This window comes from Euprymna scolopes, chromosome 26 (genome assembly GCF_053919585.1).
Source record: "Euprymna scolopes isolate OS-2025 chromosome 26, ASM5391958v1, whole genome shotgun sequence".
Taxonomy (NCBI): Eukaryota; Metazoa; Mollusca; class Cephalopoda; order Sepiida; family Sepiolidae; genus Euprymna; species Euprymna scolopes.
This window is the reverse complement of record NC_136507.1, coordinates 79,407,016-79,422,596: the sequence shown is the minus strand read 5'-3', so window position 1 is coordinate 79,422,596 and position 15,581 is coordinate 79,407,016. Positions and strand designations below refer to the sequence as shown.

Genomic DNA, 15,581 nt, shown 5'->3' with positions numbered 1-15,581 from the left:
TAGTTTTCAATTTGCATCGAAAAAAATAAGAATAAAAACGCACATATATGTAATATAATCACCCGCGCGTGGCATTGTTGACTGTCGGAAATTCATTTATAAATACGTGTCTCATCAGTGTGGCTAGGCAATACCTGGGTTAAGTGGATGGAGTCGGTGCTCTACTAAATGATAATCGGTATTTAGATGGAAATATTCATTTATTTTCAGTTTTATGATACTGATAACCGAAAATATTGTTTCAACGGAAGAGAATTGCATTAACACTCAGCAGAAACCATCAAATCCTCAAATAGTGTATATATATATATATATATATATATATATATATATATATATATATATATATATACATATATATATATATAATTGTTTTTTTGCTATAATAATAAAATATCTACAGACACTAGTGTTTTATCCATTCGGGAATCTTCAGTGCAGGGTGTTACAATTAACACCAGTCGACAGACTCGAACCCGGCAACACGAGCAATCTCTGGCTCGATTAGCAAAGACCCTATCCAATCGGTTACCATTAACCGCGAGATATAACGCTGAATTCAAACATTTTAATTTTAAATGTTCTTTTACGTCAGTCACGGTGATCTAATCGTTATATGATGATCTACGCATATGACGTAAATTGACCGACTTAATTCAACTGAAAGTGCTCAACGAAAAGAAACGAGTTTCTTAAAGGGGCTGACATAATTATTATTTTACTATAATAATTAAACACCTACAGAAATTAGTGTTTCATCCTTTCGGGAATCTTCAGTGCAGTGTGTCACGATTAACAGCAGTCGACAGACTCGAACTCGGCAACACGAGCCATATATATATATATATATATATATATATATATATATATATATATATGTGTGTGTGTGTGTGTGTGCGTGTGTGTGTGTGTGTGTGTGTGTGTGTGATAATCATTTACTTGAAACGTGCTCGGTCTGTATACTGTATATACCAATCGTAATGGATTAAGACCTTCCCTGCCAAATTTTCACAAAAAAACGCACGACTAGCTACAACCACTATCAACAATTCCACCCACTCTCTAGATGTGCCTAAATCTAAACGCATATTCCATAAACAAAATGTATTTCCTATATGTTGTGGAGACGCCCACTAATTAACATAGGCGGGTGAGTGAGATATATAAAGGTATCAATCACCAATACCGGGGGAGTCCGGCAACGACCGTCAAATAGGCAAGACGCTTATGCTGCTTCCAGTAAGACATGCAACACGCCACCTGCCGGAATATCTCCAACTGAAGTATATCTGAAGACATGTAAATATGTATATAACTTTTCTTCCTAATATATTATTGTATACCTTTACTTTCCGTGTTCTTGTTCTTGTTAATTATTGTGTAGACACAACACTATAGATGTTCTCTTGTGGTAATCTGCTCCGGTGGCCTTCAAGTTCAATGTAAAAAATGTCTTGTTGAGCCGTCCCCTGAATCAAATTACACTTTCTACCACTAACGATTGTTGTTCCGATTATCATCGTACGCTTATTAAACCTTATCCTTGAGTGGCTTTCGGGACTTGATAAGTGGTGACTCCCTTGTAAATAAACAAAGTCAGCATTATCATTGTTTATGTATATGTTGCATCCTCTCTTTTCGATTGACTAGCCTTAATTTAAACCTACATCACTTCCGGTTTGGCGATGAGCGAAACAGGAAAGACGTCACGTTTTTTTTTTTCGTGTTCTTTTCCTCCTTCGCCGTACGGGTTCGAGCCTGCCTGCCTACAACCACTTCGATTTTTTTTTTGTTGCTCAACACACACCTCCAAACACCCGGGCAACGCCGGGCACCCATGCTAGTTCTTTATAAAATCAAAGCTAGATCATCATCATTTTCATCATCATCATCATCATATGAATCCGAAGATTCTAATGTTGGCATTGGTTTGCCCGCTTTTTTTCTACACTTTGTGTCGATTAAATTAAAAAATAAGTCGTTCAAATTAAAAAAAATAAACTAACTCATTCAATTTAAATACTAAGCCAAATATAAACAGAAAAAAATTATACGCCGCTGACTTAGAAAGAGTGTTTTATGCCAAATTAATGGTTTAATATGGTTTAATCTGTGCTCAGTTTTGCATTAAATATCAATCCTTATTGATCCCTATTAATGCCTAATTCTGCATCTTACGGCCATCGTCAAAATCAGTTCTCTGCACCTTATCATAGGAAAGATCCATAAACCTAAACGTATATTTCGTGAACAAAGCTTTTTTCTTAGAACTGCACGCCTGTGGAATTGTCTTCCGTTTTCCTGCTTTCCAGCTGACTACAATATGGTTGTCTTCAAGTTCAATGTAAACAAGTTCTTGATGAGCCGTTCCCCTTTAGTTAACAAATTTACTGAATTTCGATCACTAACAATTACTATATTACCCAATTGACTACTGTACACTCTTTAACCCTTATCCTCGAGTGGCCTTTGATCCTTGATAAGTGGTGACGCCTAAGTAAAAAAAAAAAGAAAATTTAAGCCCAGTAGTTTCTAAGAAAAGGTGTAACGGACAGACAGACATACGGACAGACTAAGATAAATATAATATGGACACGAAAAGAATAAACAAGTCTTTCAGTAAGTCGTATAAAAATGATTTATTTGAAACGATGCAGTTTTTGCCTCCCTGTGACCTCTTTCCCACAGAGGAGACGTCGCGAGCCTTTCTTTGCTCGACCGTTAGTTTTCACGGCAAATGCTCATCTGGGCTTCATTCAATGCCCTAACCCCGCGCAAACTTTCACAAGACACTCATCCAGCTCTACTCTCTATCAGTGCCTAAATCTAAACCTAAATTCCATGAACAACGCTTCTTTTCTAGAACTGCTCTCCTATGGAACTATTCCACTGGCCTGCTTCCCAAGCTGACTAAAACATGGTCGCTTTAAAGTGTAATGTGGACACGTTCTTGCTATCTCGTTCCCTTAAATCGTCCAATTCTCTCCAATTCCAACTAAAAACAATAACTGAGCTGTTGTCTCACTGACCATCTTACACTCATTAACCATTATCCTTGAGTGGCCCCCGGGCCTTTATAAGTGGTGATTCCCTTATAAAAAAATATGCATGAAAATATTTGTATTTTAATTGTTATAAAATAAATTATTTTTAATATAACAAATAAATAATCGACCGAATAATTCCATCTTTAAAAAGAAAGATGGGTAGCGGGTGATAACGTACGCACGAATTTGAAATTGCCTCAGTTTGTTATTATATATATATATTTTTGATTAAAATGTAATAATAGGCGATTCATTTCCATCAGGATGATGCACCTGTACAAAACTCCATCTTTGTCACAGATTACTTTAACCAAGATGGCTATCAGCTCGTCACCCTATCTATATTCCAGACCTTACTTCCTGCGACTTTATGTTATTTAATAAGCTCAAGGAAAAACTTTAGCAGGTGTCGCTTTGAGGCAATTAAGGAGATGAAAGAAGCTGTGACAAGGATCATTTACGCGTTCACACAAGATGACTTTCATGGGGCCGTTCCGAAGTTGTTGTAACGGTACAACAAGTGCATTGCAGCCAAAGGAGATTACTTCGAAAGGGACGAGTTTCACGTGTGTACTGCCAATAAAAGTGTCATGAAAAAAAGAAACAAATTCTGGAAACTTATTAAAGGCACCCCATATGTAGTTAAATAATTCAGAGAAAACGTTATGTTTTGATGAGAGTCGAATGAGTATACGGTGGAAATACGTTAGTTTTTTTTTATCATGAAATGATTTGGTCCAATGAATATGACTGGATAAGTTATGTTAAATCGGACATGGAAAGCACAGAGTAGTCTGGGCTTTATTAAAAGGCATATCTTTCTAGGAAATATGTTGTGAAAGAGAGAGGTCAATAATTAAAATTTGAAATATGTCGGAACGGAGAAACGGAAGTAAATGACAAATTTTCATCAGATCCGGTTGGAAACAAATCGAAATAAAACTTGAATAAAAATGTCGGAGCAAAATAACATGTTGAAATGTTTCCTTTCTTACCAATCATTATCTAGTCTTATTGGCGTCTAGTTCTTTATTTAATTAACAAATTTATAAGTTTTATCCTCGAGTGGCTTTTGAACCTGTTGATTTTATATAAGGACCATTGTGTTTCTATGGCAATAAAACTTCTATAATGCGCTTGTTATGTTAGGCTGTATAAGGTGTTTTTCTTTTTTTTCTTCTTCTTGTATCGTGGCATGTTCATGCCATAAATGAAATCATGGTTAGTGTTCTCCATAGGCGTTGGTCCATTGTTGGTCCGATTCCTCTGAAGACATGATTTTTCATATTGGCAGAATAAATGGAGTTGGTTGCCATTACCTTCCCATCACAGTGGCATCTGACTCACCTTATTGCACCTATCCGTTATCGTTAAATCGTCCGCATAGCTGCAGTCGACTAACGTAACTCTTAATATCATAGAAGCGTTGATCTGCTAGAGATTCATCCTCCTCCATGGCCATCCTCCGACGTCCTGCTGCATGTTTCCAGATGCCATCTAATGTCCTGCTGCATGTTTCCAGATGCCATCTAATGTCCTGCTGCATGTTTCCAGATGCCATCTAATGTCCTGCTGCATTCTCCTAGATGCAGGTCTTAATTAAGACTAGGGGTTCATCCCTCCCAGTGAATTAATGCACCCCCAGATACCCACCTGGAAATTTATTTTGACTCGGCGCGGTACATACAGCACCTCGCCTTCCCAAATGGTCACCCAGCTGGTACTGGCCAGGCTTATCGTTGTTTAACTTCAGTGATCTGACGGGAACCGGTGTGTCAACGTGATGGTGCCGTATATGTGTTTACTTTGGTCAAAATCGCCTGTTCATCAGAGTTCTCAGCATCATCACTGACAGCCGCAATTGCCTGTTAAGTTGGATTCTTATATCTTGACGAAGATATTTTTGTTCATCTAGAACACTACGTCGATAAAAAAAACACGTGTAAAGGGTACACATGTGAGCAGTGCCTTCGCATCAGCCAGTTTGTCTTTTTTTTTTCAGTAGAGGTCGTCTTCATGCATTCTATTGGATTTTTACCGTGTTGTCATTCTCTATATCCAAGCCGCGCTCCGTGTAAAAAAGATGTTTGAGAAATACAGTGGTATAGATAACCCGTTTTTTCTTATATATGGTGTTTAGTACTGTATGATTCTAAAGCCTCCTTCTTTTATATCCACGTTCACCCCTAACCCGACATATCGCCACTTGTACGTAAAAGCCTACTATTTGGGACCATGCCTAGAATGATTAACAAGATGTTGGTTTACGTTACATTTAAACTTCTGCATATCAGTACAGCCAGGGAAGCAGAGTACAAAATAGACTTCGTGGCTTAGTGGGGGATGCCCTTTTCTCTACCCTGCAACCTCTCTCCCACAGAAGAGACGTTGCGAGCCTATCCTTGTTTTATCGTTATTTCCATGGCAGCTGCTCGTCTGAACTCCAATCTCTGGTCCCCCCTCGCCAATCTTTCACGAAAAACACCCGTCTAGCTGAATCTACTGTGAAAAATTTCCCCCACTCTATATCTGTGCCTAAATCAAAACGTGGATTCCATGAACAAAGCTTCTTTCTTAGAACTGCACGCCTGTGGAACTCTGTTCCGTCTGCCTGCTTTCCACCGGACTACAACTTGGATGTCTTCAAGTCCAACGTTAACAAATTCCTAATGAACCGCCCCCTTAAGTAAACACTTCATAAAATCTCCACACTAACGTAATGTACTTGCAATAACCCTTATCCCTGAGTGACTTCCGGGCCTTGATAAGTGGTGATCACTGTGTAAAAAAAAAGGTAGCAAGAAAGGAATTCCAAACTCTAGCTTTTAGAGGGAAGAAACTTTTACAGTAGAAAGCTTTTTGGCATTTAGGAATCTAAACAGTGAAGGGATGTGATTTTGTTGCTAAGCAGGTGTGTCAGGGATCTATACGTTGATGGAGCACAAGTGCAACGAGTTCATCAGAGCACATTCCATTAAAATACTTGTAAAACAGGCACAGGGATGCAACATTGCGGTGATGGGACAGGAGTTGGAGCTTAGTTGACAAAGCGGGACCTATTAGATTGGAAGCTTCGTTTTCTGGACCCTAGCTAAGAAAGAGAAAGACTAGTTGTAGATGCACCAGCTGTGATTAGTTTTCTAGCATGATAGAGGGAAACCACCTTCTTTGCAGCAGCAAAATCCTTAGTTAATTTGTTCCAGTTCATGTTGCCTGTGAATATTAAACGAAGCTGTTTGATGGAAGAATAAAACCATATGAAACTAGTGGATATTTATTCAACTTTTAATATTTTACATCGGTAAACTAAAACTAGACGTTGTGTTGTTAGGAAGATAAGGTAACGGATTTAATAGTTTAACTTTTTTTTGCGTCATATTTCGACTGAGATTTCATTCGAATAATAAAAAAAGGAAAGCCATTTTGTAATTAAGAGATAAGAAAACATACCGGTAAATTGTTGTTTTTATTATTTATCACGCTCTCGCGTGAACGAACGAGAATGCGTTTCGTCTCTTCCGGAAAGTCCATAATAACAAGTCTTATCAATTTTTACTTCCACCTTTTTATTTTCTCTCATTGTTTACTCAGAGATAAATTACGAAGTTCTCTTGTTTGTTTCGCCATTGATAAGGCAGACACAAAACAACTAATCTTATTTAGCAAACAGAATTTCATCCAGATTCCGGAAAACACAGATTTGTGAAAGAGTTTTTTTCCAACGAACTAACCCCCTTTCCTCAAAAATCTCCCCTATTATTTTTTATCAGGAGTAAGTTTTAAAACAAACCCACTGTTTCACAATACAGAGTTGCGCATATTCTTTTCCAGGAACAGAGTTTCCTACATTGAAGGCATTGCCAAGGCTGTTACAAAAAAGGTGGCCTCTCCATACCGTGCTAGAAAGTTACTACACGTGATGGTATCCTGTATATCTACAATGTCACAATTTGCCTATGTATGGAGTATTGTTATCACATTTGGGCTGGTGCATCTGCTACTAGTCTCTTACTCCTAGCCAAGATTAAAAAAGAGTCTTAAACCTAATAGGTCCCGAACTGTCAGCTAGGCTTCAAACTATGTCCCCTCGATGAAATGTTGCATCTCTCTACCTGTTTTACAAATATTTTAAAGGTAAGTGCTACGACAAACTACAAGCCCTTGTACCCTCTCGACGTAAATATTTCCGACACATTCGATAAGCAGCAAAATCCCACCCCTACACAGAAAAATGTATTAAAGTAGAAAGCCATCTACTTTAATACATTTTTCATAGTACTACTAACTTTGGAATTCCGTTCCTGATTCCCTGACTGTACTGACATGCAGAAGTTCAAGTGTAATGTAAACAAACATCTTGCTGCTTAACTCCCTATAAAGTACCCTGCAATTTATTTTCCAGATAGTAGCCCCCTACATCAAAGTGTTTGGGATGACAAAACAATAAAAAAAAAAAAATAAAGCGCATATAATGGGCGAGGAACTTTTCGCCTCTCTACTCCTTCCTTCTCACAGATGAGACATTCCAAGTTAATCTATGCCCTTTCTGGAGTTTTCTGGTATGAGCTCGATAGAGCTTCACACTATGCGTTCCATTGTAAAACATTCGATACAAAGACTGCTGGCCACAACAACAGTCAGCGATTTACCCCACCATCTACCTGTGCCTAAAACTAAACGAAAATTCAACGAGCAAAATTTTCTTTCTAGAACTCTCTGTCTGTTGAACATAATACTGTGAAGAGGGCCGGCCTTATGCATAGGCAAACTAAGCAATTGCCTAGAGCCTTCGATCGGTGTGGGGGCCTCGCACATGAATCATAAGATGTGATTTATATGTTTAAAGAGCGAACTACACACAAAGTCAAAACGTGAATTTCTTTTTCTTGGAAATCAGAGAAAGAAGCAATTGAGAAACTTAAATTGAGGGATGGGGAAGAGGGATTTCTGAGAAATCTAGAATCGACTCTTCGAGAAACTTCCAATGCTTCCCATTGGTGCTATAAAAGACACCAAGCAACACCCTGCTTCAATCAATCTCTCTATAGCTTTTCGTATAGCATTGACAATTCCGATTACTGTTACATCAGGGGAAATAAGTTTTTCTACGTTGAAAGTAATTAAAAACTATTTGAAAACTAATATAACGCAAGAACGTCTAAACAGTCTCTGGATTATTCACAATTCATTGCAAACTTTTCTGCTATCAAAGCACAAAAATTTGATTTTTATTTGATGATTTTGGCATCTGCACGAATATGTATAAATTTCAGTTATTTTTTGATTTAGATATAACTAAACGTAGTTTTTAATAAATTGCATACTTTTATTTTTTTCGTATTTATTTTTCTATTTCATATTGGGCCACTAAATTCACTTCGCTTACGGTGTCCAATTAACGAAGACCAGCCCTGCCGTGAAGCTGCTTCCTAGCTGATTATACCATGCTCGTTTTCAAGTCACATGTAAATTAGTTCTTGCTGAGTCATTATCTTAAATAATATCCCAATTTCACCCTTACTGATCATCACGATGTTGTCCCACTATCTACCAAACACTCATTGAGTCTGTTCCTACAGTTACCTCAAGATCTTGATAAACGGTACCCCACGTAAAAACAGCACTTTTAGTGTCTTGACAGAGTACAAAATACACTTCGAAATTCCGCAGGGGTGGGGGAGAAGGTGATCATTCTTTTCTCTACAACCCCTTTCTCACAGAAGATATATTGCTAATCTCTCTTTCTCTGCTCTATCGTTATCATTATGGAATGTGCTCGACTGAGCTACAATTGTTATATACTGGTGGTATTAAGATGACGTATATTCTGTATTGTTGTTGTTCGTTTAGGGAGAGTCTTAGTGAGATATCTAGAGACAGGGCACACACTTCTATAGGAGCACAAGCCTGTAATTCATTAGAAGGATATTTATGAATATCTTGATAGATAGACCGAGAGATAGTGCGTTTGACAATTACGTTGACAGTTGTACATATATGTTAGTTGTAAATCGTCTAGTGATTGGAATGACAGCTGATTTCATTATCAATGAATAACGAGACACTTTGTTATAAAACAACTTGATTTATTTAATAAACATTCATATATACACAATACGGCGGTGGAGGTGGTGGTGGAAAAGGTATGGGTTGTGAATGTTACAGGTAGTTCCTCGTCGTTTGTCTCTCTCTCTCTCCGTCTCCGCGTCTCTCCCTCGTTTTTGTTTACCATCTCACTTTTATGAACTTTCGACCTGGTAACCCATAAACCAATTGACGTCATTCACCCATATTTTGACCAGCCCGGCGGTTGCTTTTGGTCTTACCTGCAACTGAATTACGTCATCTCCATGTCATCCCATTCCCGGGTTTCATTTTTGTCGGTCAGGATTTAAGTTCATTCGAACCTTGCTCCATACAACGGCCTGACCCATAAAACGACTTGCGTCATAGAACCAGGTCATCCAATGTTGGCCCGGATTTTGAGTTCGTTCGCACCTTGCCTCTTCATAACACAATGTTTGCTCCCACTTGTAAGACATTATTGACAGGAACTTGCTATGTACCATATATATATATATATATATATATATATATATATATATATATATATATATATATATATACACGAAACTGAGCCACCCTGGTTAGAAGCCTAAATCTCTTACCTTTGACTATCTCGCGCGACTGCTGGATGTATCGAATTTGATGTAGATGTTATTTATTTGTTTTTTTTTTGCGATACTTTGGAATGAATTCAATTATTTATACGAAAATGCATTTTTACCTAATTGCGAGTTGGGAATAATTTTCTCTTTTAACAATTTGCCACCCCCAAATAGTGAGCGGCATATATATTATTTAAAATATAACTATCCTGCCGACACGTGTTTCGTCATGTATGACTTATCAGAGTGGCTGAACATAGCAAGATTCGAAAACACTCATTGACTTCGATCCTATATATATATATATATATATATATATATATATATATATATATATATATATTATGTCAGTAGAGTTTTGTTTCCTAGACGTACACCCACTGAAACTACATGTGTCCACCAAAAAATGCTGAATGAGTTAACAGAGCAGGTATATATAATTTATTTATACAAACAAGAATGTTTGTATAAATAAATTATATATATATATATATATATATATATATATATATATATATATATATATATATATATATATATATAGATAGATAGATAGATAGATAGATAGATAGATATGACATGAAAGCAAAAACGCTAACTTCTTGCAGCATTTATTCAGCTAACTTCTTGCAGCGTTTATACGCCGCAATTGATTGGCAATATACAACTATTATTTCACAGAGAAGAAGGGTCCTGGATATGACCTTAAACTATATCGGATGGTGAGGCCCTAGCTTGCGGGCTTTGGAGAATGTGGAGCCACCCTTAAATTGCCATTGCTCCCAGGTCTACTCTGACACAGACTGATAGTACCTGTAAGGATATATATATATATATATATATATATATATATATATATATATATATATATATATATATATATATATATATATATATACTCTATTAAAAATTTGTTCTTCAACATCACTAGATTCGGCATTAAATAACCTGAAAAGGGTTGATATGCCGTAAAACAAAAACAACCAACCAACAGTGGATAAGGTAAAGCCTGTTCTGACTTAAACTGTGGTGGTATTTTTCAGGACCGTATTTATGAGCTTACTCGGCGTTGTCCAGGATTGAATCATGATCAACGACTATTTTTTATTATTTTATTTATTTATTTTTTTTTTTTTTTTTGCAGGGAAGTCACCGCTTTACAAAACTCAAACACCACTTGATGAGTGTCAGTTAGATAGTGGACAACACCATGATGATCGGTAGGACTTGGTTATTTAGGAATACTGATCAACAGGAACTTGTTTAAATAAGACTTGAAAGCAATGATGTTAAAGGCAGCTGGGAAGAAATAATATTTCAAACAAATAGAAAGAATAGATTCCCTTTCAAATTTTAGCCTGAAAGCCAAAGAAAAAAAAAATGAAATTTCAAATTAAAACACTACAGACCAAAGGAAATGCTATTTAAATATTTCGCGTTGATCGATCGACATAGGAATCTAATAGGTAGGGATGCAACGTCGTTATTTTCTTTTTAAAATGGACCCAGACGTTATATGTAGAGACAGTTGCAAAGGAAATAAAACTTTTTTTTCTTACATAGGCATCACCACTTATCAAGGCCAAGACGCCACTCGAGGATAAGGGTTAAAGAGTGTACAGTAGAAATTGGACAATATAATAATCGTTAATAATGAAAAGTCGGTAAATTTGTTAAGTTATATGGAACGGTTCATCAAAAACTTGTTTACGTTAGACTTGAAGACAACCATATTGTAATCAGCTGGAAAGCAGGAAAACGGAAGATAATTGCACAGGCGTGCATTTCTAAGAAAGAAGCTTTGTTCATGGAATCCAGGTTTATGTTTAGGCACAGATAAAGAATGGGGGAAATTAGTGATAGTGTTTTCTGCTAGACGGGTGTTTCTTATGAAAGTTTGGCGAGGGAGGGACCATAGTTTTGACACGAATTTTTTTTTATGTGAATAAAAATGCTACTTATTTTCTTTTGTCATACATAAGTCGCCGACACGTATTTTTAATACAAGTATGAATGTTTCTTTTTTCTTGCTCGTCAGATACAGCAATCCTGTATTTCATTTCCCACTAGCTGGGGTGTTACCGTAATTCTCTCTGGAACTCACGGGTCGGCCGGCTTGCTTTCGAAGGGGTAGTAGGAGAGAGAAAACTCGCGTGTTTGTCGAGAGTACCTTTCAAATCGCCACGCGTTTTTTCCTTTGTTTCTCTTATTTCCCCTTTTCCTTTCGATCTTAACACCTATATATTCATTTCATTTCGTGATGTCACACTGATCCCACGCTTTAAAATGGTGACGTGATATTAAGTTAGCTCGGCACGTGAGTCGTCAATATCCGTACCTGTCCTGGTTTGGTCATTTAATAACTATGTAATTTTCTTGTAAGCGTTGAAATAATTACGAGCCGTAGCATTTCTGGTCTTATATTGCACACGTCATAAAAGTATGTTTTCAATTACACGAAGAGAAACAGCATTTTTATTCTAAAAAAAACATCCGATAAATATCATAAAAATATATGAATTAATTAGTCGCTAAATTTAATAGTCCTTAAACAAAACAAAAAAACACGTTGTCAGTTCACAAACGATATTGAAACACGAGAGATCGATGCAAAATCAATATCTACAATAAATAATCTGATTTTGTGATATACGTCATCTATTCCAATTATTAAAAAACATCATTATCAAAAATATGACGTATGTTTTGAAGATACGTCCACTTAATACGAACGTTTAGTTATGAAAATGCAATTTCAAATTTAAGTGCGATAAACTAACAAAAATACTATTTTACATGTAACCATGACAGACAAACGAACATGCTATTTAAACATTTAGCGCGGGCAACTAATGAAAATGTTATTGCAAACTTAACGGTTATTGCAAACTTAACGGTGACAGACAAATGAAAATGCAATTTTAAATTTACACATGACAGACCAACGAAAATGCAATTCTAAATTCACACATGACAGACCAACGAAAATGCAATTTTAAATTTACACATGACAGACCGAAGAAAATGCAATTTTAAATTTACACATGACACACCACTGAAAATAAAATTTACACATGACAGACCAACGAAAATGCAATTTAAAATTTACACATGACAGACCAAAGAAAATGCAACCTTAAATTTACACATGACAGACCGAAGAAAATGCAATTTTAAATTAACACATTACAGACCACCGAAAATAAAATTTACACATGACAGACCGAAGAAAATGCAATTTTAAATTTACACATGACAGACCACCGAAAATAAAATTTACACATGACAGACCAACGAAAATGCGATTTTAAATTTACACATGACAAACCAACGAAAATGCAATTTTAAATTTACACATGACAGACCAACGAAAATGCTATTTCATATTTAAGTTTGTTAGACCAAATAAAATACTACTTCAAATTTAAGCAAACGAGAAGATTGAAAATGCTATTTCAAATTCTAACTTGAACGACTGATGTAAATACTATTTGAAACTTGGGCGTAACAGGCCAAGGATAATGCAGTTTTCATTTAATCTTGATATACAAACGAAAATGCTTTTTCAAATTTAAGTGTGACAAACCAACGGGAGGATGCATTTCAAAATATTCGTGTTATGAATCGCCGAGGATCAGCATGAGTTGTATCTTACGCTTGGTGCGGATTGCGAACCCATGTGACTTATTTTTCACCATTCCTTCCGATCCAAGGCAAGTTGGTTCATGGATGCCCAACTGTTGAGAAATGTCCAATCAAAAACATTTTCTCTCCATCTTCTCCTTGGCTTTCCTCTGCCTCTTTTGTTTTCTGACATGCCCTCAAATCATAAATTTGACAGGTCAGTAGTTTATTGTTTGATATGGCCAAAACTTTTATGGGTTTTACTTTTGATTTTATCATATAGAGGGAGTAGGGAAGTGGTTTGACGGAGGGTGGATATTTTTTTTCGATCAGGCGATGTGCCGTAATGAAACGCATTACGTGATTTTGAAACACCTCAATGCAATTAGCTAGTTGCTTAGTCCATGTAATACAATCAAGATTATATAAAACTACTGGCAGGACATAAATTAAAGAAACTTTTATTTTAACAGTTATCGGCATCCTTTTTTACTTTATAATAGTGCTGTTTTGTTGTTGTTTTTTTTTTTTTGGAAAGCCGCCCAGCCACGCCCGATTCTATGTTTTAATATCGAGGATATCTTATTAAAAAGCAAGGAGGAACACAATTAAGATGCGTTCGTTCAATCTACGCGTTTATCGATAGTACTTGTGTCTCAAACAAGAAAATGCATAAATCTAAATAAAGTTTGTTGCAATCTTCAGTCAACCCAACCAAAATTTTAAGCACGCATTTACATCGATTGACAAAATTGAAAAAATAATTTTCATAAAAGCGTATCAGGAAAAAATATCGATGAATACAGATTTTTATTGGACGATTTGAATCATCGATTAAAAATGTCATGTTATTCTAATGAGGAATTATTTCATTGACAAGAAGAAATCTATCAGAAATTCGTATCCTATGGATTCTTTGGACTATTGTTTTCATCTTGAGTGTATTTTTTATAACATTTCCGTTGATGTAGACCACCGGCTTTTTTCACATGTATCTTTTTTGAACTTGCGAATCCAGGATGGAATACTGTTGCCATATCTGGACAGGAGCTGCTAAAAACAGCCTATCCTGCCTTGACAGAGTACAAAATAGACTTCGTGGCTTAGTGGGGGTGCCCTTTTCTCTACCCTGCAACCTCTCTCCCACAGAAAAGACGTTGCGTGCCTATCCTTGTTTTATCCTTATTTCCATGGCAGGTGCTCTTCTGAACTCCAATCTCTGGTCCCCCCCTCGCCAATCTTTCACGAAAAACACCCGTCTAGCTGAATCCACTGTGAAAAATTTCACCCACTCTCTATCTGTGCCTAAATCAAAACGCGGATTCCATGAACAAAGCTTCTTTCTTAGAACTACACGCCTGTGGAACTCTGTTCCGTCTGCCTGCTTCCCACCTGACTACAACTTGGATGTCTTCAAGTCCAATGTTAACAAATTCCTAATGAACCGCCCCCTTAAGTAAAGACTTCATCAAATCTCCACACTAATTGCAATAACCCTTATCCCTGAGTGGCTTCCGGGCCTTGATAAGTGGTGATCACTGTGTAAAAAAAAAAAAGTTGTGGATACTTGGTAAAATTCAGTTGCACGTATACATTCTTTTGTAAGGTTGAAGTACAGACGACGCTTAAAATACAATTGCGAATTATTCAGGATACATACTCAGTCAGTCAAAGGGGTTCGTTCGAAATTCCATTACAATTCTAGGGTTGGACAGAAAAATTCCGAATTCGACAGAAAGATTCCCGAGTTCAACAGAAAGATTCCGAGTTCAACATAAAGATTCCGAGTTCGAAAGAAAAATTCCAGGTTCGATAGAAAGTTTCCTGAGTTTGACAGAAAGATTACCAAGTTTAACTAGATACACATGAAGAAGGTCGAATGTCTCATTGACCAAAATATTGTGAAAATGAAACTCAAGATGAGAACAGTAGTCGGAAGAAGGCAAATAATACAATCCTCATCTCCAAAATTAAGAAACGTAAGTCTACCTGAAATACATTTTTATGGCATATGTTTTGTTCTATGGATGTACAAATTGAAAACAAAGAAACTATTACAAGTTTAATAAAATATTGACGTAGCATATAAAAATTCTTCTAAACTAATTAAATTAGACGCTGATATAGTTATTTATTTTCATTAGCCACATTTCATTTTTAGATTACGCTATTTAAACGAAAGACACTAATAAAAAAAAACAATCCCATAACACCTTATATCAATATAGGTTTGAGCAACTGA

General features: G+C 36.3%; 1 pseudogene; it reads right to left on the bottom strand.

The window, feature by feature from the left end:
• Positions 1-4,727: 4,727 nt before the first annotated feature.
• Positions 4,728-4,844, bottom strand: LOC145248401 (5S ribosomal RNA; annotated as a pseudogene).
• Positions 4,845-15,581: the final 10,737 nt, after the last annotated feature.